This window comes from Prionailurus bengalensis, chromosome X (genome assembly GCF_016509475.1).
Source record: "Prionailurus bengalensis isolate Pbe53 chromosome X, Fcat_Pben_1.1_paternal_pri, whole genome shotgun sequence".
Taxonomy (NCBI): domain Eukaryota; kingdom Metazoa; phylum Chordata; class Mammalia; order Carnivora; family Felidae; genus Prionailurus; species Prionailurus bengalensis.
This window is the reverse complement of record NC_057361.1, coordinates 57,431,871-57,457,777: the sequence shown is the minus strand read 5'-3', so window position 1 is coordinate 57,457,777 and position 25,907 is coordinate 57,431,871. Positions and strand designations below refer to the sequence as shown.

General features: G+C 36.6%; 1 protein-coding gene and 1 pseudogene across 4 annotated transcripts in view; both read right to left on the bottom strand.

Moving 5' to 3' along the window:
* Nucleotides 1–25,907, bottom strand: part of EDA (ectodysplasin A) — a 427,522-nt gene that overhangs the window by 98,419 nt on the left and 303,196 nt on the right. The window lies entirely within an intron of this gene.
* Nucleotides 4,836–6,409, bottom strand: LOC122477294 (annotated as a pseudogene).

Sequence of the window (25,907 nt, the reverse complement as noted above, 5' to 3'; positions counted from 1 at the left end):
ACACATGAAAAAATGTTCCACATCACTCATCAGCAGGGAAATACAAATCAAAACCATACTGGAGGGGCGCCTGGGTGGCGCAGTCGGTTAAGCGTCCGACTTCAGCCAGGTCACGATCTCGCGGTCCGGGAGTTGGAGCCCCGCGTCGGGCTCTGGGCTGATGGCTCAGAGCCTGGAGCCTGTTTCCGATTCTGTGTCTCCCTCTCTCTCTGTCCCTCCCCCGTTCATGCTCTGTCTCTCTCTGTACCAAAAATAAATAAACGTTGAAAAAAAAAATTTTTAAAAACCATATTGGATACCACCTCACACCTGTCAGAATGGCTAACATTAACAACTCAGGCAACAACAGATGTTGGTGAGGATACAGAGAAAGAGGATCTCTTTTGCATTGTTGGTGGGAATGCAAGCTGGTGCAGCCACTCTGGAAAACAGCATGGAGGTTCCTCAAAAAACTAAAAATAGAACTACCCTACGACCCAGGAACTGCACTACTAGGCATTTATCCAAGGGATACAGGTGTGCTGTTTCGAAGGGACACATGCACCCCCATGTTTATAGCAGCACTATCAACAATAGCCAAAGTATGGAAAGAGCCCAAATGTCCATCGATGGATGAATGCATAAAGAAGATGTGGTATATATATACAATGGAGTATTACTCAGCAATCAAAAGGAATGAAATCTTGTCATTTGCAACTACGTGGATGGAACTGGAGGGTATTATGCTAAGTGAAATTAGTCAGTCAGAGAAAGACAAAAATCATATGACTTTACTCATATGAGGACTTTAAGAGACAAAACAGATGAACATAAGGGAAGGGAAACAAAAATAATATAAAAACAGGGAGGGGGACAAAAGAGACTCATAAATATGGAGAACAAACTGAGGGTTGCTGGAGGGGTTGTGGGAGGGGGGATGGGCTAAATGGGTAAGGGGCATTAAGGAATCTACTGGAATCATTGCTTCACTATATACTAATTTCGATGTAAATTTAAAAAAAATAAAAATAAAGTTAAATTAAAAAAAAAGTCCTATTCATCCTCCAAAATTCAATTCAAATTTCATTCCCTCCATCCATTCATGTATGCATGCCTAGTATATGGCAGCCATTGTGTGCTTCTCCTTGGTAATGTATTGGATTGGTCATTCTGTGGCTCCCTCCTGTATGCTTCCACTACAATCTCATACCTCCATATAAGTACTAATCACCTCTGGGAATTATTTACAAGATCCTCTTTTATGAAGACCATGGGCTTCCAGAACTAAGGAACTTTATCTTAATCATTTTTGTATCCCTGCGTGTAATATAGCACAGTGCTTTGCACATAGTAGATGGCTAGTAAATCTCTAGCTATTCATTTATATTTGTTATTTTCTACTGACTCATCTAACTTGACTCTCAATCTTTCTATTCCTATTACTCTACTAAAACTGCTCTCATCACTGTTGCCAACAACATCCTTCTTACTGATTTCAGTAGATGGGTGAGGCACACTTTTCCATTGGCTTTACTAAGTTGGATAATTGTAAGCTAGAGCTGCTAGCCATCTTTCCCATTTTATAGGGAGAACCTGCCTGAAGAATGAGGTGAATACAAAGGAAAGCAGAGCTGAGAGAGTACTGGTGAGATCACATGAGCTCCAAGGTTCAGCCATATCTTAAGCCAGCTTCATCAAGGACTTTACAGTTAAATAAACCAATAAATCCCATGTCCTCTTCTTTTTATTATTATTATTTTTAAAAATTTACACCCAAGTTAGTTAACATATAATGTAATAATGATTTCAGGAGCAGAATTTAGTGATTCATCCCAACAAGTGTCCTCCTTAATGCCCCTTGCCCATTTAGCCCCCACTCACCCAAAACCACTCCAGCAACCCTCAGTTTGTCCTCTGTTATTTAAGAGTCTCTTATGGTTTGTTTCCCTCTCTGTTTTTATATTATTTTTGCTTCCCTTCCTCTATGTTCATCTGTTTTGTGTCTTTTTTTTTAACATTTATTCATTTTGAGAGACAGAGACAGAACGCAAGCAGGGGAGGGGCAAAGAGAGAAGGAGACACAGAATCCAAAGGAGGCTCCAGGCTCTGAACTGTAAGTCCAGAGAACCATGTGGAGCTTGAACCCGCAAACCATGAGATCATGACCTGAGTGGAGGTTGGATGCTGAACCAACTGAACCACCCTGGTGCCCCTCATCTGTTTTGTATCTGAAATTCCACATATGAGTGAAGTCATATGATATTTGTCTTTCTCTGACTGACTTACTTCACTTAGCATAATACACTCTAGTTCTATCCACGTTGTTGCAAATAGCAAGATTTCATTTTTTTAAATCTCTGAGTAATATTCCATTGTATATATATACCACATCTTCTTTATCCATTCAGCAGTAGATGGACATTTGGCCATGCCCTCTTCTTTAGAAAAAAAGATCTTAATACAGTTTAGGCCAGCTATCTGTCACTTGTAACTGAGAGAGTCCTAACCTAGCTAATGATCTCCATATCCATATTTCCAGCCCAGATATTTTTCCTGAGCTTCAGATGCATATCCCCAACTGCTTACAGGTTTTTTCTTCTTGAATTTCACACAAGTACCTGAAACTTAAAACCTGTTTAAAACCACACATCTCCCTTTTCTGATTGTTATCTCAGTGACTAGTATAGCACTTTGCCAGAAACCTGGGTGGCTTCCTTGACTCCTCATTTTCTCCCTTCAAACAAACCACCAAGTCCTAATTTTTTCCTAAATAAACCTGTCTGGGGCTCCTGGGTGGCTCTGTTGGTTAAGCTTCTGACTTTGGCTCAGGCCATGATCTCATGGTTTGTGAGTTTGAGCCCTGCATCAGGCTCTGTGCTGACAGCTCAGATCCTGGAGCCTGCTTCAGATTCTGTGTGTCCTTCTCTCTCTGCCCTTCTCCCACTCACTCTCTGTCTCTCTTAAAAATAAAATAAACATTAATTTTTAAAAAAAAATAAACCTGCATACTTCTGTTTCCATTGCTGCTACACTAATTAAGTCACCATCATTTCTTATGTGTACCATTGTAACAGCCTCCTAACTGGCTTGTTTCCCTTATTCCCCTTCTAGTCCATTTTCTCTCCATTTTTCCACTTTTTAATTATATTTTAAATAAATTATAGTAACACATGCTTATTGTAACAAGTCAAACAATATAGAACTAAATACAGAACCACTTAAGAGCTATCCCTTTCCCATCCAACCTCTTTCCACCTGATGTAATCAATAATCCAGAGTTTGGTGTTTCAGCTTTCCACATCTGTTTCTATATTTATATCCATATATCTGTATCTATAAAAATTTTAGGGGGTTAATATCTTTCTTTTTTTATATAAAAATGGGATTATATGTTACAGATTATTCTGAAACTTGATTTTGATTACCTAGCAAAAGAACATGGGTATTCTTTCAGTCCATACATAACATTCTAACATATTCATTTTAATAGCGGCATAGTATTCAATAGTATAGCTATGTCATAATTTACTCAACCATTTCCCTGCATGTAGATGCTAGGGTTATCCCTCTTTGCCACTGAAACAGTGCTATAATAAATATCCTTGTACATATGACCTAGGTACTGGTATTCTCATTTCTGTATGATAGATTCCCTAAACTGTAAATGCTAGATTATAAAGGTATCCTAATGTTTAATTTGACTGGAGATGTATTAATATCCAAAATGGGTATAACAATTTATGTTCTCAAATATGATATATTACATTAACAGAATGAAGGGTAAAAATCATATGATCATCTCAATAAATTCAGAAAAGCATTCAACAAAATTCAACATTTTTTTCATGATAAAAATTCTTCATAAATTAGGTATAGAAAGAATGTATCTCAACATAAGAAAGGCTATATATTACAAGCTCACAGCTAACATCACACTTAACAGCAAAAAGCTAAAAAAGCTTTTCCTCTACGATCAGGAAAAAGATGAGGATGCCCATTCTCACCAATTCTTTCAACATAGTACTTGAAGTCCTATAGCTAGAGCAATTACACAAGAAAAATAAATGAAAAGCATACAAATTGGAATGAAAAAAGCAAAATTGCCTCTGTCTGCTGATGATATAAACCTATATATAGAAAACTCCACCAAAAACACCTGTTAGAAATAACAAATGAATTCAGTTAAGTTGTACGATACAAAATGAACATATAAAAGTCTCTTTCTATACACTATCACGAACTATTCAAAAAATAAATTAAGAAAAAGATCCCATTTACTATAGCATCAAAAAGAACAAAATACTTAGGAATAAATTTAACCAAGGAAGTGAAATATCAGTACACTGAAAACTATGAAATGCTGATAACAGAAATTGAAAAAGACACACAAAAAAGTAGAAAGATACCCTTGTATTCTTGGATTGGAAGAACTGATGTTGTTAAAATGTTCATATTATACAAAGCCACCTAAAGATTCAATCCTATCTCTGTCAAAATTCCAATAATTTTTTCCACAGAAATAGGAAAAACAATCCTAAAATTCATATGGAACCACAAAAGGCCCCGAATAGCCCAAGCAATCTTAAACCAAAAGAACAAAGCTGAAGGCATTACATTTCCTGATTTCTAAACATATTACAAAGGTATGGTAAACAAAACAGTATGGTACTGGCACAAAAACAGTCATATAGACCAATGGAATAGAATAGAAAGCCCAGAAATAAATTATGCATTTACAGGCTACCAATATTCAACAAGGATGCCAAGAGCACACCATGGGGAGAGGACAGTCTTTCAATAAATGGTACTAGGAAAACTGGATATGCACATGCAAAGGAATGAAATTGGACCCTTATCTCACAGGACAGAAAAATCAACTCAAAATAGATTAAAGAGCTAAACATAGACCTAAAATTGTAAAACTACTAGAAGAAACCATAGGGAAAACATGAACTTTTTATTGGTCTCCTGCTCCCCAAAGGGTACACTGATTCTGCTGCCTCAAAGCCTCAAAACTGATGTCATTGGTCTCAGACACCCCTTTGCCCTCCACAAATCTGCAGGTGGTGGTCTTTTGGATGGTATACATGGAATTTCTGCTGTCTAGGGTGTCACCAAGATTGAAATCCTCTGTCTTCCAGCAGGTGATAGTAGGTGGTAATTTCAGTCTCTAGCTTGGCCTTGATGTTCAGCAGGGCCTTGCACTCCTGGGTGTCTCTAAACAAGTCTGGGACAGCTCTGACTTCAAGTGCAGCAGGACTACATTGAGCTGTTCCATCTGCACTGTGAGTAGGCTTCCACTTCCTTCAGTTGTTTTCCAAGCTGGCCTTTAGATTCTCATGAAGTCCAGGGTGATTTCCCAGGAGCGAGTCACATGTATCAGCTCCATGAGCATTATCTCAGCCACTCCTATCTCAGCAGTCTGTGAGGTGATCACTGTGGTGCTCTCCTCAATTTTCTGGGACCAAGCTGGTACTTGTCCAGCTCCTTTTAGTTCTTCTGAGCCAGTTTGTCTTACTGGGCCTGGATGTCCACCATGATCTTGCTGAGGTTCTGAGATTTGGGGGCATCCAACTCCACAGTCAACTTAGAATTGTCAATCAGGTTTTGTAGACCCTTTACTTCTTCCTCATGGTTCTTCTTCATGAAGAGCAGCTTCTCCCTGAGAGTCTCAATTTCCATCTTCAGCTGCAGCTGAGTGACATTGGTGTCTTCGATGACCTCACAGAGCCCATGGATGTCATTCTCCACAGACTGGTTCATGGCCAACTCTGTTTCATACTTGAGTCTGAAGTCATCAGTAGCAAGACAAGCCTTGTCAGTCTTCAGAACAATGCAGGCAATGCCCACAGAATTTGTATAGATCTGAGCCCTCAACTGCTCGATGGTCTTGAGGTAATGCCCCATTCTCTGACCTGGGGTCCCTTCTTTTCCAGGTGCTCACAGATTTTAAACTCTAGTTTCTGATTATCAGCCTCCAGGCTCCTCACCCTCTCTAAGTAGGAGGATGGGTGGTCATTCAGGTCTTTCATGATTTCCTTCTCACCATGGATATCCCCTATGCACACCAGGCCCCCAGTCATCCCTGTAGTCAGACCCCCAGACCTCCAGCCACCCTGTAAACTGGTGGAACAGGACACAGAGATCCAGAAGCCTGAGTCCCTGGTGCCTCATAAATGTTGGCCACACTGCTGACAGGCAAGATCTGATGGATGGACAACTGCACAGGGCCAAGGGACTAATAGTTGGAGGAGAAGGTAGAGTGAATGGTGAAGCTCATGCTGTTCAGGGAGGAAGACAAGATGCCAGGGCTCAGGATCAGGCTGTCAGAAAAAAGCTTCTTGATACTGGCCTGGGCAATAATTTTTTGGATATGATCTCAAAAGTACAGGTGGCAAAAGCAAAAACACACAAGTGGAATTGCATCAAATTAAAAAGCTTCTGCACAGCAAAGGAAACAATCAACAGAGTGAAGAGACAACCTATGAAATGGGGGAAAATATATATCTGGTTAGGGGTAGTATCCAAAATATGTAAGGAATTCAAACAACTCAATAGCAAATAATAATAAAAATGAAATAAATAATAACAAACTGATTTAAAAATGGGCAAAGGACCTGAATAGACAGTTTTCCAAAGAAGACCTACAAATGGCCAACAGATATATAAGAAGATGCTCAACATCACTAATCACCAGGGAAATGCAAATCAAAACCACAATGGGATGTTACCTCACACCTGTTAGGATGGCTCTAATAAAAAAGATAAGAGACAACAAGTGTTTGTTAGGATGTGGAGAAAAGGGAACCTTTGTGCACTGTTGGTAGGAATGTAAATCAGTACAACCATTATGGAAAATAGTTTCCTCAAAAGTTAAAACTAGAAATACCACGTAATTCAACAATCTTACTTCTGGGTGTATATACAAAGAAAATGAAACCAGTATCTTGAAGAGATATCTACATTCTCATGTTTGTTGCAGCATTAGTCATAATAGCCAACATATGGAAACAACCTAAGTATCAAATAAATGGAAAAAGCAAATGTGATCACACACAGTTGTGATATAATATTATTCAGCTTAAAAAAAGAGGGAAACCCTGCCATTTACAACAAGGATGAACCTGGAAGACATTACCCTAAGTTAAATAAGCCAGATACTAGAAAGACAAATACTGCATGATATTGCTTATATGTAGAATCTAAAGAATTAAACTCATAGAAGCAGAATAAAGTGGTCACCAGGAGCTGGGTGTTAGGGGAAATGCAGAGGTATTGGTCAAAGGGTACAAAGTTTGAGTTATGGAGGATGAAAAATGCATAGCATGATGACTATAGTTAATATTACTGTATATATTATGCTTGAAATTTGCTGAGTAGATCTTAAGTGTTCTCATCACAAAAAAGAGGGAACTATGTTAGGTGATGGAAATGTTAATTAGTTTGTGGTAATTATTTCCCAATATATATGTATATCAAATATCACATTGTATACCCTAAGTATATACAATTTTCATTTGTCAATTATACCTCAATAAAGCTGGGAAAAAACAATTTATATTCTTTCCACAAATTTTTGGTTTTTCCCACCTTCTAATTAGCATAGGATGCTATTATATTATAAAATTATTGCTAATGTATTTGGGTGAGGGGTAGAAAAAGGACATATCATACACGTTTTATTTATTTAAAAAATTAATTTTCTTATTTTAAATTAGTAATACATGTAGATATTTTAAAAATTCAAAAGAGGGGCACCTGGGTAGCTCAGTCAGTTAAACATCTATCTTTGGCTTAGGTCATGATCTCACGGTTTGTGAGTTTGAGCCCGCCTTGGGCTCTCTGCTGCCAGCGCAGAGCCCGCTTCGATCCTCTCCCTCCTTCTCTCTCTCAAAAATAAATAAAACATTAACAAAATAAAAAAGTTCAAAAATAAAAATAATTACAACAATAAAAAATTCAAAAGATACAGAAATATGAAAATTAAGTTAAATTTCCCTTCACTGCAACTTTAAACACTCTGTTTTCTTCCTCCAAGCAACCAGTTACCAGTTATAGATTTATCATAATTTATTTCACCATTTCCTAAATAATGGGCATTTACATTATTTCCAATTCTCTGCTCTTTCAAATATTACAGCAAAGAATATCACTGTTGATAAATGATTTTCCACATGTATGTCTAGAAGTAAAAGTGGAATTGCTGGATCATAGTATATGCATTTAGCATTTGAAAATATTTTCCATATAATCTATTTTTGACATTAATCTTGTGCTACCCCATTGCCTTTAGGATGATTTACATGCTCCAAAAAAAATGGATTCCAAGTTCCTGTATGATTTGTGCCCTGTTGGCCAGCTCATTTATCAATTCCTCTTTAGAAATCTATACTAACCATACAAACTTGTTCTGGTTCCTCAAATGAACCAAGCTCCTCTTACTCTAAGCCTCCCTCATTTACCCTTCCCTCAAACCTTCACATGGCTAACTCTTTAGCATCAGTCAGGTTGCTGCTCAGATGTCACCCCCATTAGGAGAACTTCTTTGACCTCCCAGGTGTAGATCAGGTACTGATGTGTCCCTTAGCACCACGGTGCTTACCCTATTATATCACTTACTATACTATGTTGAAACTATCCAACTGTGAGCTTGATGAGGGTAGGGTCTTGTTCAACTCTGTGTCCCTAGTTGTCCAAAGAGAGAGCAATAAACATTTATTCAAACATTTACTCAATAATTTATTTGAATGAATGAATGAAAAAAAGAAGGAAGCTCTAGTAGCTCCTCACTTGTAAGACAAAAGAGGCCCTCCAGGTTTAGGAGTAGAATCTAGAGTAAGGCAGTGTTGCATAAGTAATCCACTACAAATTCAACAGGAGCCATCTGCCTACACATCTACATCTGCCTGTGATATTCTGAGAAGCCATACAAAGGGAGCTGACAGTTTAACACTTAGCCAAGAGATTAACCTTCTTATAGCCTTCACTTCTTAAAACCATATGCATGTTCTTAATCCTTACTGAGTCTCTTTACGGACGCTAATGAAAAGGCTCATTTCACCATCCAAACTGAAAGAAACCCTGAGTATTTAATCGTGTAAACATATCTAATTGACTAAAACTACCTTAGATATTATCATTATATTATAGAAATCAGGAATAGTTAGGAACAAACTATAAGAGAATTAGAAGGAAACAATTAGATCACCTATTCTAGTAGCTAAACATTTTTTTTCTTACCCTAATACATCTGAGGAATATGATATGAACTCATCAGTAATAGTATTCTCACTATAATGTTCTTAATGGGGTGCAGAATGGTCAGAATGTCCAGGGCTGTGTATACCTTGAAGAAACCTCCTTAGATGATTATGAATTCTTACACCAGAGTCAAGTCACTGATTCTAGGTTAACCTTTATAAAAAACTATGATCAGAGAAGTAAAGACTTACCCAAGATCATCATGCTAGTATGCTAATAGCAGAACTGGGACTATAATCAGGGTCTCCTGACTTAAAGTTCATCATTTTTCATAATATTTAGAAACAAATAACTAGATGGAATTTAAGACAGAGTGAGGCAGACCAGAAGTACCGTTAGTGAACCTCAGGTCAAGTGGGCCTCTGACCTCTTTTAGGCAAGAAATTCCTCAAAGATATCTGACCTTTACAGCATTTTCTCATGGAAGGCAGGCATGTTCACATTTTACCTTACATGATGCTGAATTACTTATGCTTGTTATGAGTATATATTATTTTTTAATTCAAAAAGTTCATAAATATTTTTAAGCAGCCTAGTATTTAACTAACTTTTACACTCAGTTCACTTTAGGACTTAGGTACTGAGGAAAGGAATTTGGTAGCTATATCAACTGTAGAGCTTGGTACAACGTCTTACAGGTAGTTGGTATTGTAAAAATGCTTATCAACCGAGTGGCAGTGGCAAAAGCTTATGGAGATCATCTATTGCAGAGCTAGTTCCATCAATGAAAATATAGCTTTAAAGGGCATTTAGGAGTATGAGCAAGCTAAGACATTTTAGCTTACTTAATGACTTATTTGATAGAAAGCCATTTTCCAGAGGGGTCTGCTGTGGGCACTTATGCTGTTGGCTTTCAGGACCAGTAGACAACCTTGGGGACTCTCTATCTGAAATCAACAATCCTTTTCAAGTGTACACACATGGTAAACTCTCAAAAGCTTTAAGTTAGTCTTGTGAACTAGCCCTTGTAAGCTCTCAAAATGATTTTAGTCTCTCTCATTTGATAACACCACAGAGATGGCTTACTGAAAAGCAATCAATATAAGAGCAATACTAGACTGAGGGCACATATTAATTCTAACTAACATTTGTATAGGTACAAAGTCTGTTTCTTTGAGGCCATAGCCTTTCATATTCATCTGTATCAATTTAATGGTAGCTATGCCCTATTTCATGGTTATTGTTAAGAAACAAAGGATGGGGCGCCTGGGTGGCTCAGTCGGTTGGGTGGCCGACATCGGCTCAGGTCATGATCTCGCTGTCTGTGAGTTCGAGCCCCGCGTCGGGCTCTGTGCTGACCGCGCAGAGCCTGGAGCCTGTTTTGGATTCTGTGTCTCCCTCTCTCTCTGACCCTTCCCCAGTTCATGCTCTGTCTCTCTCTGTCTCAAAAATAAAAAAACGTTAAAAAAATTTAAAAAAGAAACAAAGGAAAAAGGATATATTTCCATCTTGTTTCTCCACTTTACTCTTTTATAATAGCAAAAAAGGATACTTTTTTGATCTGTCCAAAAGTAAACTACAAAGAAGAGATACTGACAAAAAGGGACACATATATACAGCCAGAAGACAGTAAGAGAATCACACAGAACTGTACATATGTGATCATGTCTTGGTATGAGGTAGACCATAGTTTGAGGCTTGGAGGCTTCTTCCTATGGGCTTGGATACAATCAGTGAGCACAACAAGAGACAATCTGGTTGAAAGGGAGTATATTTGCAAAAATGTAATGTGTTATCTATACTTAATTTTACCCAAAAGGCTGAGAAGTGATATATAATGGATTATCTATGAATTAATGAATGTGTGTCTAAAATATCTGGAACACCATGCTATTATATGTGTTTTCTGGAGAGAATATAGTAATAGCAGTTAATAATTTCTGACACATTTTTGCATACACTAACACTTTTGATTATTACAACAATAGCATTAGGTAAGCAAAGCTAATTTTCCCCTATTTTAAAGTTATGGAAACTGAAGCTCAGAGGGATGTCATTCTTCCAAGGTCACATGGCTGCTAAGGTGGCAATGACATCAGGATTGGGATCCAGAAATTGCGACTCAGGCTAGTATCTTTTCTATTACACCATGCTTCACTTTTTTATTCTTTCACTAGGTCAGAAATATGGGAGGAGGTCTGTTGTGGACAGATATTACTATTCTGATTGACTCCTGAAAATGCTCCTACAGGAAGGGAACAGATGGTTTTATAATAAAACTTATGAAATATGGAAACCACCTCCATGGGAATTCTGAATTCATATTATGTGATACTAAGACCTCATGACAGTCTGAATATACTCTACACTTCATTCTAACTAGAAAATAAAATTCTGCAGATTTCCGGAGAACCCAGCAAAAGATGACCAAGCAAGTCACCTAGAGCTATTATTACTTCGGAAACACATCACAAGGATGGGTCTCAGCAGGAAATCCTGGCACAGATTTCTGGAACAATTGTGACTCACAACACCTACAATGAAGGGATCATGCTTTCTTCACAGAACAAGACAGCTAAAAGACTTCATGTAATTAGCAAAAATTAACTTTGAACCTGTATCAAATGCTTCATATTGGAGGAGAACTGACCCTTTGTTTGGGATTCTTGCTTCCTATTCAATGCCTTCATTTATAGAGTAATCCAAAAGAAGAAACTGAGATGAATGAATCCAATAATTTCTTGAATGGCAGGTCAAAAAGATTGGATATGTCCTGAATATGGCTACTGACATTTTTAAAGGAAAGGTATACTATGCCCGTGCTTATAATCAACTAGTTTAGTAGTCCAGTGAAAACAAGAAAAAAGATTTCTATAGCTTGATTTATTCTTGGTGAATTTAGGCAGGTTCCTAAGGATCACTACATACCTTACTTCTCTAAAGTGCGAATCAACTATTTGTCAAATTTTTTTCTCCCATAGGGATTAGTGAAGATCATCAAGCTTAATTTCTATAGTTCCTAAACAGAAAATCTAGACTCCTTCTTTTCCCCATTTGTTTTCTCAGTCATTCATTTAACAAATATTTGGGTGTATTCTATGTGCTGGTGCTGTATAAGGTAAAACTCCAGGACCTTCTTTGACCAATCTACCTTTGCTTTATTTTTACCTACGGCCTATAAATGTACCTGCTTCCTCATTAAAGTGTAAGCTTCTCTGAGGGTCTTATTAATCTTTATAAATTTTCTGGTAGTGCCTAGAGGCGTGTTAAATAACAACAACATAAAGTTTTGGGAATTGAAGTGAAATTAAAGGATAGCAACAGATCAAAAAATGTATAAAGGAAATAGAACTAATTTTCCTGTTTCTTTTTAAACTTATCCCTATTTTTGACCTTTGAAAAATATTTTCTCACTGAAATCTTTGTCATGTTCTTAAATGTTCAAAGTAAATGACTTTTTCATTGACAATTGCGATGCAAATATGAGGTGGGTAACTAAATTTTTATTATAATTTATCAGTAACTTCTGGATTTAGAATCAACATCTGGTTGTTTTATTTTTTTACGGCATCCACTCTGATTTGCTTACCCCATCCTACATTTTCCTGTGTTCAGTTTATAGATTCACTTTTGAATGAGAAGTTATTATTTGAAAATTATTTTTATAAAGCAGTCAGCTTATTCTCTTGAGATACAGTGATATACGATGTAGACTTATATATCCACCTGCCTCCTTAATGTACATACTTTGTTGTGTAATAGACAACTCAAATGTAGGATGCCTAAGTGAAACTTTTCTAGTTTCAAGTTTTTATTTAAATTACAGATAGTTAACATGCAGTGTAATATTAGTTTCAGATGTAGAATACAGTGATTCATCACTTACATAAACACCCAGCGCTCATCACAAGTGCCTTCCTTTACCTGTCACCCAATTAACCAATCCCCCTGACCACTACCCCTCCAGCAATGCTTAGTTTGTTCCCTATAGTTAAGAGTCTGTTTTGTTTTTTTTTTTTTTGGTTAGTTTCTCCCCTTTGTTCCACCATGTTCATCTGTTTTATTTCTTAAATTCCACATATGAATAAAACAATATGGTATTTGTCTTTCTTTGAACGACTTATTTCCCTTAGCATAGTACACGCTAGCTCCACTCATCTAGTTACAAATGACAAGATTTCATTTTTTTTTGGCTGAGTAATATTCCATTCTTTTAATATTTATTTTGAAAGAGACAGAGAGGCAAAGAGAGAGGGAGACAGAGAATCCCCAGCAGGCTCCATGCTGTCAGCAAAGAGCCCAGTGCAGGGGCTTGAACTCACGAACCATGAGATCATGACCCAAGCCAAAACCAAGAGTAGGACACTTAACTGACTGAGCCACCCAAGTGCCCCATATGCCTTCTATATATATATATACTACCACTTTTTTATCCATTCATCAGTCAATGGACATTTGGGCTCTTTCCATATTTTGGCTATAATTGATAATGCAGCTATAAACATCAGGGTGCATGTATCCCTTTGGCCTTTTATTTTTGTATCCTTTGGGTAAATACCTAGTAGTGCAATTGCTGGATTCTAGGGTAGTTCTACTTTTAACATTTTGAGGAACTGCCATACTGTTTTCCAGAGCTGCTTCCATTCCACTTCCACTAGTAGTTTCCATTCCTACTAACAGTGCAAGAGGGTTCTCCCCTTTCCCCCTTTCTCTACATCCTTACCAACACCTGTTGTTTCCTCTGTTAATTTAGCCATGCTGATAGGTGTGAGTTGATAGTATATTATACTTTTGATTTCTATTTCCCAGATGATGAGTGATGTTAAGTGTCTTTTCATGTGTCTGTTGGCTATCTGTATATATTCTTTGGAAAAATGTCTATTCATGTCTTCTGCCCATTTCATAACTGGATTATTTGTTTTATGTGTGTTGAGTTTTATAAGTTCTTTATAGATGTTAGATGCTAACCCTTCATCAGATATATCATTTGCAAATATCTTCTCCCATTCCAAAGATTGCCTTTTAGTTTTGCGGTTTCCTGTACTGTGCAGAAGCTTTTTTATCTTGATGAAGTCCCAATAGTTTGTTTTTACTTTTGTTTCCCTTGCGTCTGAAGATGTATCAAGTAAGAAGTTGCTATGGCTGATGTCAAAGAAGTTACTGCCTTTGTTTTCCTTCAGGATTTTGATGGTTTCATGTCTGACATTTACGTTTTGATCCATTTTGAACTTATTTTTGTGAATGGTGTAAGAAAGTGTTCAAGTTTCATTCTTTTGCATGCTGCTGTCCAGTTTTTCTAACACCATTTTTTAAAGAGACTGTCTTTTCCTATTGTATATTCTTTCTTGCTTTGTCAAAGATGAATTGACATGTAGTTGTGGGTTCATTTCTGGGTTTTCTATTCTCTTCCATTGAACTATGTGTCTGTTTTTGTGCCAGTACCATCCTGGTTTGATCACTACAACTTTGTAATATAGCTTGATCTCTGGAATTGTGATGCCTCCACCTTGGCTTTTCCTTTTCAAGATTGCATTTGCTATTCGGAGTTGTTTTGTTTTGTTTTGTTTTGTTTTCTGGTTGCATGCAAATTTTAGAATTGTTTGTTCTGGCTCTGTGAAAGATGCTGTTTGCATTTTCATAGGGATTAAATGTGTAGATTGCTTTGAATAGTATAGACATTTAAAAAGCATTTCTTCTTCCCATCCATGAGCATGGAATGTCTTTCTATTTCTTTCTGTCATCTTCAATTTCTTTTATCAGTGCTTTATAGTTTTCAGAGTATAATCTTTTGCATCTTTGGTTAGGTTTATTTCTAGATATCTTATTGCTTTGGGTCCAATTGTCAATGAGATCAATTCCTGGATTTCTCTTTCTCCTGCTTCATTATTGGTATATAGAAATGCAACAGATTTCTGTATGCTGATTTTGTATCATATGAATTACTGAATTTGTTTATGAGTTCTAGCAGTTTTTTGGTGAAGTCTTTCAGGTTCTCTACAGAGTACCATGCTGTCTGCAAATAGTGAAAAGTGTGATTTCTTTGCCAATTTGGATACCTTTTATTTCTTCTTTTCTGATAGCTGAGGGTAAGACTTCCAGTACTATGTTAAATAACATTGGTGAGAGTGGACATTGCTGTATTGTTCCTGACCTTAGAGGAAAAACTCTCAGTTTTTCCCCATTGAAGATGATATGTGCTGTGGATTTTTTGACTATGACCTTTATGATTTTGGGGTAGGTTCCCTTTATGTATCCCCACTTTGTTGAGGGTTTTTACAAGAATGTATGCTTTACTTTCTCAAATGCCTTTTCTGAATCTATTGAGAGGATCATCTGGTTCTTTATCCTTTCTTTTATTAATGTGGTATATCACATTAATTGATTTGCAAATATTGGGTCACCCTTGCAGCCCAGGAATAAATCCCAATTGATAATTTTTTTAATGATCATTTAAAATAATTAAAATTAAAAAAATACTTTTTAATGTACTGTTGGATTCAATTTGCTATTATTTTGTTAAGAATTTTTGCATCCATGTTGATCAGGGATATTGGCCTTTTTTGGTGGAGTTTTTTTCTTTTTTGGAAGTCAGGGTAATGCTGGCCTTATAAAATGAGTTTGGAAGTTTCCCTTCCATTTCTATTCTTTGGAATAGTTTGATAAGAATAGGTATTAACTCCTCTTTAAATATCTGGTAGAATTCCAGTTGGAAGTCATCTGTCCCTGGACTTCTTTTGGTTGGGAGTTTTTAGATTACTGATTCAATTTTATTGCTGGTTATTGGTTTGCTCAAATTTTTTTATTTCTTCCTGTTTCAGTTTTGTTAGTTTACATGTTTCTAGGAATTTATCCATTTCTTCCAGATTGCCCAATTTGTTGGCACCTAATTTTTCATAATACACGCTTGTAATTGTTTCTATTTCTGTAGTATTGGTTATGATTTCTCCCCTCTAATTCATGATTTTATTTATTTGGATCCTTCCTCTTTTCTTTTTCATAAGTCTAGCTAGCAGACTATAAATTTTTAATTTTTTCTAAGAACCACATCCTGGTTTAATTGATCTGCTCTACTATTTTAGTTTTGCTTCTTTATCACTTATTTCTGCTCTACTTATTACTATTTCCCTTCTGCTGGCTTTAGGCTTCATTTGCTGTTGTTTGTCTAGCTTCTTACACTGTAAGGTTAGGTTGTGTATTTGAGATTTTTCTTGCTTCATATGGTAGCCCTGTATTGGTATATCTTTCTCTCTTATGACCACTGTTACTGCATCCCAAAAGTTTTGGACCATTGTGTTTTCATTTTCATTTGTATTCATGTATTTTTTATTTCTTTTTTAATTTCCTGGTTGAAGCATTCATTTTTTGGTAGCATATTCTTTAGCCTCCATTTATTTGTGGTCTTTCAAAATTTTTTCTTATGATTGACTTCAATTTTTATAGTGTTGTGATTAGAAAATATGCATGATATGATCTCAGCCTTTTTATACTTATTGAGGCCTGATTTGTGACCTAGTATGTGATCTATTCTGGAGAATGTCCTATGTGCATTTGAAAAGTATGTGTATTCTGCTGCTTTAGGATGGAATGTTCTGTTAAGTCCATCCGTTCGAGGGTGTCATTCAGAGACATTGTCTCCTTGATTTTCTGCTTAGATGATCTGTCTGTTGATATATGGGGGGCATCAACAAACACTACTATTACTATATGACTATCAATGAGCTTCTTTATGATTGTTATTAACTATTTTCTGTATTTGGGTTCTCTCAAGTTGGGGGCATTAATATTTACAATTGTTAAATTAATATTTACAATTTATCCATCTTTTTGATGGATAGATCCCTTTATTATGATATAGTGCCCTTCGTATCATTACAGTCTTTGGTTTAAAATCCAGTTTGTCTGATACAAGTATTGCTACTCTGGCTTTCTTTTGATGTTAATTAGCATGATAAATGATTCTCCATTCCCTCACTTTCTTTTTTATTTTTGTTTTAATCTTTCATTTGTCTTTTATTATCTTTAGCAACTAGGCAATACATATTCCTTTTAGAAATTAGAGATAAACAGAATGGGGAAAATCACTTGAATTTCTACTGTCTTCTGGAGAAAGCCACTGTGAATTTTTTAATATAAATACTCTAGACATTTTTCTATGTGAATGTAACTCTTACTTAACACTTCACAATATAACTTGAACAGTGTTTTCTAGTTACTATATAAGTAACAAAATAGATCTGTTTTGATATTTTTTATGGTTCTGCATAATATTCCATGGAATGGATAACATATTCAACAAATTTCCATTGATGGATATTTGGGAAGATTCTAAGGTTTTGCTAGTGTAATCAATGCCTACATGAATACACACATAGACACATACACATATCTATATATTTATATATACCCATCATTATGATAACTGACTAATGAAATTTATTTAGAAAAAGTTCCATTGCTTCTTCTCATCCTTTTGGCTAAGATCAATTGTAGAAAAAGTTCCTAGATACACATTTACTGGATCCAAGAATGTGGATATTTTGACAGAAGCACTCTTAACCAAAGAGATAAAAGCTGGTAAATGGCCTATTAATAAAAATAGGTGGCTAAAGAGGGGAATCATGAAAATATTATGTATATTATTACATACATATGTATACACACAGTTATACAGACATATACACATATACAATATATAAATATATCTTAAGAATTTTATTTTTACTTTAAAAATATAAATGCATATCCATTCACTAATTTAGATGAAATTTTAGATTTCATTTTTGGACTACGGAATATATCGTTGTTCTTGTTGACAATGGGAGCCATGATTAAAGTTCCATGTAATCTTCCTTGGATAAGTGACATCCTCAATGAAATGTATAGGCTTTTTAGTTTCGCCCTTTTTTTTAAGATGGAGCAAGAACTCAAAAAATGTATACTCCTCTTCCAATCTTTTACTCCTAATTTGATAATTTTATGTGTGTGATGTGTCTTTGTAATCAATCTATCCAAAGCATTCAAATTAGTTTTCCCTGAAACATCTCTTTTTCTTTTACATAATACTGAATAAATAACATAATTAGACAACAAGTACAATTGGCATAAAAGTATTTAAAAAACACTGACTCTTATTGAGCAGAAAATTCAAAATGTCAAGAGCAGATCAAAGAGTAGTCTACTGGTATAAAGGACTCAAAGGATCCTGGCCAGCAGTGTGATTTATAGAGAGAACAGAGGGTCAGTTTATCTAATACTTTAGTTATTTTAGGGTTGGTTGAGAGGGTTTATACTAAACTGCCTTCCAATAAAGTACAATTGACTTCTCCTCTATTCAGCAATATATGAGAGTGCTTGTCTCCTTCCACGCTAGTTCTCAAACTTCAGTGGCCATAAGAATCACTTGCATAGCTTTTTAAAAATGCAGATTCTTGACATACCATTCTTTTGTTGTTTTTTTTAGCTGTGAGATATATTCATTTATTTATTTTTAAATTTATTTATTTAAAGTCAAGTTAGTTAACATACAGTGTATTATTGGTTTCAGTAACAGAACCTAGTGATTCATTACTCATATAACACCCAGTGCTCATCCCAACAAGTAGACTCCTTAATGTCCATCACCCAGTTAGCTCATCTCACCACCCACCTCGCCTCCAGCAACTCTGTTTATTTTCTGTATTGAAGAGTCTCTTATGGTTTGCCTCTCTCTCAGTTTTTCTCTTATTTTTCCTTCCCATTCCTTATGTTCATCTGTTTTGTTTCTTAAATTCCACATATGAGTGAAATTATATTTCTTGTACTCTGCCTTATTTTTCTTTTTTTTAAAAAAAATTTTTAATGTGTATTTATTTTTAAGAGAGAGACAGAGAGAGAGTGCGTGAACGAGCAGGGAAGAGCAAAGAGAGAGGGAGATACAGAATCCAAAGCAGGCTCCTGATGCCACAAAGCCTGATGCTGGGCTCGATCCTGCAAACTGTGAGATCATGACCTGAGCCGAAGTCAGAAACCCAGCCAACTGAGCTACCCAGGCATCCCTCTGCCTGACTTATTTCACTTAGCATCATATACTCTAATTCTATCCATGTTATTTCAAATGGCAACATTTCATTCTTTTTGATCATTGAGTAATATTCCAACAATCTGGCTATTGTTGATAGTGATATTATAAACATTGGGGTGCATGTGTCTCTTGAAATGAGCATTTTTATATCCTTTGGATAAATACCTAGTAGTGCAATTGCTGGGTTGTAGGCTAGTTCTATTTTTAATTTTTGTAGGAACTTTCATATTGTATTCCAGAGTGGATGCACCAGTTTCTATTCCCACCAACAGTGCAAAAGTGTTCCCCATTCTCCACATCCTTGCCAACGTCTGTTGTTTCTGGAGTTGTTAACTTTAGCCACTCTGACCAGTGTGAGGTGGTATCTCATTGTGGTTTTGATTTCTATTTCACTGCCGATGAGAGATGTTGAACATCTTTTCATGTGCCTGTTACCCATCTGGATGTCTTCTTTGGAAAAGTGTCTACTCATCTCTTCTGCCCATTTCTTCATTGGATTATTTGTTTTTTGGGTGTTGAGATTGATAAGTTCTTTGGATTTTGGATACCAACTCTTTATCTGATATGTCATTTGCAAATATTTTCTCCCATTCCATTGGTTGCCTCTTAGTTTTGTTGATTGTTTCCTTCACTCTGCAGAAGCTTTCCATCTTGATGAGGTTCCAATAATTAATTTTGTTTTTATTTCTCTTGCCTCTGGAGACACATCTAGTAAGAAGCTGCATAGTTGAGGTCAAAGAAGTTGCTGCCTGTTTTCTCCTGTAGGATTTTGATGGTTTCCTATCTCACATTTAGGTCTTTCATTCATTTTGAATTTATTTTTCTGTATGCCACCACATCACTTTCAATCTGTAGGTGTCTTTAGCTCTACAATGAGTCTTTTATAGGCAGAATATAGATGAGTCTTGGTTTTTTTTTTTAAGTTTATTTACTTATTTTGAGAGAGAGAGACAGAGAGCATGAGTGGGGGAGGGGTGGAGAAAGAGGGAGAGAGATAATCCCAAGCAGGCTCTGTTCTGTCAGTGCAGAGCCTGATGCGGGGCTCGAACTTATGAACTGTGAGATCATGACCTGAGCTGAAATTAAGAGTTGGACATTTAACTGACTGAGCCACCCAAGTGTCCAAACCTTGTTGGTTTTATCCATTTTATCCATTCTGATACCCAAAGTCTTTTGATTGGAGAATTTAGTCCATTTACATTCACAGTAATTATCAATAGATATGTATTTAGTGCCATTTTATTACATACTTTGTTATTGTTTCTGGAGATTTTCTCTATTCTTTTCTGTTTTTTTTGTGCTTTCGTTGTTTCTTTCCCATGCAAAGTGTCCCCTTTAATATTTCTTGCAGGGCTGATATAGTGGTTAAACTCCCTTTAGTTTTTGTTTATCTGGGAAACTATCTCCCTTTCTATTCTGAATGACAGGCTTGCTGGATAAAGTATTCTTACCTGCATAGTTTTCCCATTCAGCATGACCTAGTCAATGGCTTTGAGGATGTGCTTTCCTTGTATGATCCGCTGTACATTCCTTTCTCTCTCTGTGTGACCAGGGATCCCTACTCTCTATGGCAACCATGATTTGCTTCTCCCCAAACCACATCTCTGTACTTCCTACAGTCCATGATGTGGCCTCTTCTCTCCCTCTAGTAGTGAAGTTTGTTCTGTCAGTTCTCAGATTTATTTCTTGCGTATTCAGAATGACTTGATATTTATGTCTCTGTGTTCAAGGAATGAGGCAAGCCTAGTGTCCTCCTCCTACTCCATCTTCTGAATTCTTTTTTTATTCAAGTATAATTAGCATACAGAATTATAACATTATCAGGTATACAATATAATGATTCAACAATTCTATACATTACTCAGTGTTCATCAAGATAAGTGTACTTCTGGAGACAGGAAGATGGCAGTAATGTAGGAGGACCCTAGGCTCACCTTGCCCCATGAATCCAACTAGATAATTATTAAATCATCTGACACACCACAGAAATCAATCTGAAGACTGACAGGACAAACTCTACAACTAAAAGGAGAGAAGGGGCTACATCAAAAAAGGCAAGAAGTGCACAGATATGGTTTAGGGGAGAAACATTTCCTGGCTGCTGCAGAGGGGACAGAGCCATGTTACAGAGAAGGGTGAGAGGGGCACACAGGGGAATGCACAAGGAGAATGTTTTCCTAACGCCATTGGCTTGCAAAACAATAGGGACTGAATTTTATGAATTCTTGCACCATTGGGGCTAAAAGCCTGGAATTTAAAAGGGAGCAGGCTTGACTGAGATAGAGCCTAGAGAGTACCACAATGCTCTTGAAGAAAGTTAGGCAAACAAACCAGGGCCATACAGCATCAAAAAGTGATCTCAAGGGCACACATTTGGGAGATTATTCGCTCTGCTCAGAGTGAGTCCCTGAGAGGCAGCATTCATGCAGACAGTACTCCGGATACAAAGGAGCCAGCCAGCAACATTTCCCTCCCCCACCCCTTAGAATAGACACAGAACCACCTCTGGGAAGTAGTACAGTGTAGACATGGGCTGCCTAACTTGCTTACACTAAGTTTCATCCTACCACTATGGTGGAACTGCCCTTCTCAGTCACACTTACTTTAGTCACCATGTGGTAGGCCCCACGACCAGAAGGCCAGCATAAGCTCCTGCCCACACCACATGTCTCCACCAGAGAGTTTTTCAGGGCCTCAGTTCTGGTGAAGGTGGTGACATGTCTCATTTAGCAAGCAGACCAGAGCATACCTAGTTAAAACTCACCACATGTAGGCCAGGGATGAAACACTCCCCACAGCAGGCAAGGAGAGCCTCTGCAGATGACTAGCCTGAAGGACAGAGCAGCCAGAACATAACAGGAGAGCAAGCAGAGTACAGAGTGGAGACACTCCCTGAAGTGCCAAGCCATGGACATTATATGACTTCTTCATAAGAAGGCTACTTTCGGGAGAAAGAGACACAACTTGCTTTCCTAAAACACAGAAGGAGGCAAAGATGTAGAAAAAATGAGAAGAAAGAGGAATTTATCCCAAATGAAAAAACAAGATAAGGCTAATGTCAGGTACCTAAGCAAAAGAGATGTAAGCAAAATTCTTGATAGAGAATTTAAAGCAATGAACATACGGTACTCACTGGGCTTGAGAAAAGAACTGAAGACATCAGTGAGACCTTACCACAGAGATAAAAGAGTTTTAAAAGAATCAGAGATGAAGAATGCAATAAATAAGATTAGAAACATGCTTGATGCAATGAACAGCAGGTTGGAAGAAGCAGACGAATGAATTAATGAGCTAGAAGACAATGTAATGGAGGCAATGAAGCTGAGAAAGACGAAGAATAATTATGTAAAATGAGAATAGACTTAGAGAACTCACTGATTTCATCCAACAGAACAATATTTGTATTACAGGAGTCACACAAGCAGATGAGAGAGAAAGGGACAGAAAATTTATTTGAAGAAATAATAGCTAAAAACATCCCTAATGTTTGGAAAGAACCAAACATCCAGATGTAGGAAGTACAGAGAACTGGCATCAAAATCAACAAAAGCAGGGTACGTGGATGGCTCAGTTGGTTGGATATCCAACTCTTGATTTCATTTCAAGCCATGATCCCACGGTTTGTGAGATTGAGCCCTGTGTTGAGATCTATGTTGATAATGCATCAAATGTAGTGACATTCGTATTACAGGAATCCCAGAAGAAGAAAGAGAAAGGGAACAGAAAATTTATTTCAGGTAATAATAGCTGAAAACTTCCTTAAGTTGGGGGAGGAAACAGACATCCAGATTCACAAGGCACAGAATACTCCCTTCAAAATCAACAAAAGCAGACCCACATAAAGACATGTAATAATTTAATTTGAAAAATATACTGATTAAGAAAAAAAAATTTAAAGCAGCAAGACAAAAGAAGTGAGCAACTTACAAGAGAAAACCCAAAAGACTAGCAGGAGATTTTTCGACAGAAATTTTGTGAATCAAAAGGGAGTGGCATGATTTATTCAACGTTTTGAATGGGAAAAATCTACAGCCAAGAATTCTCTATCCAGCAAAGCTATCATTCAGAATAGAAGAAGATATAGTTTCTCAGACAAATAGAAACTAAAAGAGTTCATGACCACTAAACCAGGCATGCAAGAAATATTAAAGGGGACTCTTTGAGTGGAAAGGAGAGACCAAAAGTGAGAACATGAAGGTATGAAACACAAAAGCAGTAAAATGAATATTTCTGTAAAAATCAGTCAAGGAACTCAAACACAAAAAGTATATAAAATATAAAAACACATACCTAAAATATGCTGATGAGAGGAGAAAAGAATTGGTTCGAACATAAATGACCATCAACTTAACATAGACTTCTATAAGCAGAAGAGGTTATATATAAACCTAATAGAAACCATATATCAAAAACCACTTAATAAACATGCAAAGAAGAGAAAGAAATCCAAATATTTCACTAAATATAATCAGTAAAACATAAAAGAGAGAAAGACAAGAAAAGATCAGAGAAAATACCCCAAAACTACAAAATAAGTGATAAAGTGGTAATAAATACATATCTATCAATAATTACCTTGAATGTAAATGGACTAAAAATTCTAATCAAAAGACATAGGGCTCAGAATGACTAAAAAACAAGACTCATTGTATATTGTCTACAAGAAATTCATTTAAGACTGAAAGACACCATTAGAGTGAAATGTGGAGATGGAAAATTATCTATCATGAGAATAGATGTCAAAAGAAAGCTAGAGTAGAAATACTTATATTGGACAAACTAGACTTCAAAACAAACAATGAAACAAGACAGAAAGAAAGGAAGTATATAATAATAAAGGGGGCATTCCAACAAGAAGATATAGTAATTATAAATATTTACTTACCCAACATGTGAGCACCCAAATACATAAAACAATAAAAAACATAAAGTAACCCATTGATAATCATACATTAATAGTAGGGGACTTTGACACCCCACTTACATCAATGAACAGATCATCTAAACTCAAAATCAATAAGGAGAGATCTGGGAAGATGGTGGCATAGGAGGTCGTCTTTTTTGTTGTATCAACGTGGATGGAACTGGAGAGTGTTATGCTAAGTGAAATAAGTCATACAGAGAAAGACAGATACCACATGTTTTCACGCTTATGTGGATCCTGAGAAACTTAACAGAAGACCAGGGGGGAGGGGAAGGGAAAAAAAAAGAGAGGGAGGGAGCCAAACCATAAGAGACTCTTAAAAACTGAGAATAAACTGAGGGTTGATGTGGGGTGGGAGGGAGGGTAAACTGGGTGATGGGCATTGAGGAGGGCACCTGTTGGGATGAGCACTGGGTGTTGTATGGAAACCAATTTGACAATAAATTTCATATTAGAAAAAAAGAAATAAGGAAACAATGGCTTTGAATGACACACTGTACCAGATGACTTAACAAATATATTCAGAACATTCCATCCTAAAACATCACAATACATATTCTTTTCAAGTGCACATGGAACATTCTCCAGAACAGATCACACATTAGGCCACAGAACAGGACTCAACAAATTCAAGAACAATGAAGACATACCATGCACCTTTTCTGGCCACAACACTATGAAACTAGAAATCAACCACACACACACACACACACACACACAAACTGGAAAGACCACAAATATATGGAGCTATATAATATGCTACTAAACAAAGCATGGATCAACCAGAAATCAAAGAAGAAATAAAAAATACATGAAAACAAATGAAAATAAAAACACAACAGCCCCAAACACTTGGAATGTAGCAAAAGTGGTTCTATGAGGGAAACTTATAGCAATAAAGACCGACCTCAAGGAGCAAGAAAAAGCTCAAATAGACAACTAATCTTACACCTAAAGGATCTGCAAAAAGAATAACACACCTAATGTAAAACCAGCAGAATGAAAGAAATAATAAATATTAGAGAAGAAATAAGTGATATAGAAACTATGAAAAAGTAGAACAGATCAATGAAACCAGGAGCTGGTTCTATGAAAAGATCAACATAATTGATAAACTTCTATCCAGATGGATCAAAAAGAAAAGAAAAAGGACCCAAATATATAAAATTACAGATGAGAGAGGAGAAATAAGAAACAATGCACAGAAATACAAACAATTATAAGAGAATACTATGAAACACTATATGCCAACAAATTGGACAACATGGAAGAAATGGATAAACTCCTAGAAACATAAACTACCAAAACTGAAACAGGAAGAAATAATAGAAAACTTGAACAGACCAATAACCATCAAAGAAATTGAGTCATTAATAAAAACAAAACAAAACAGGGGCGCCTGGGTGGCGCAGTCGGTTAAGCGTCCGACTTCAGCCAGGTCACGATCTCGCGGTCTGTGAGTTCGAGCCCCACGTCAGGCTCTGGGCTGATGGCTCAGAGCCTGGAGCCTGTTTCTGATTCTGTGTCTCCCTCTCTCTCTGCCCCACCCCCGTTCATGCTCTGTCTCTCTCTGTCCCAAAAATAAATAAATGTTGAAAAAAAATTAAAAACAAAACAAAACAAAAACTCCAACAGGCAAAAGTCCATGGTCAGATGCTTCACAGGCAAATTCTACCAAACATGTGAAGAAGATTTAATACCTATGCGTCTTAAACTATTCCAGAAAATAGAAAAGGAAGGAAA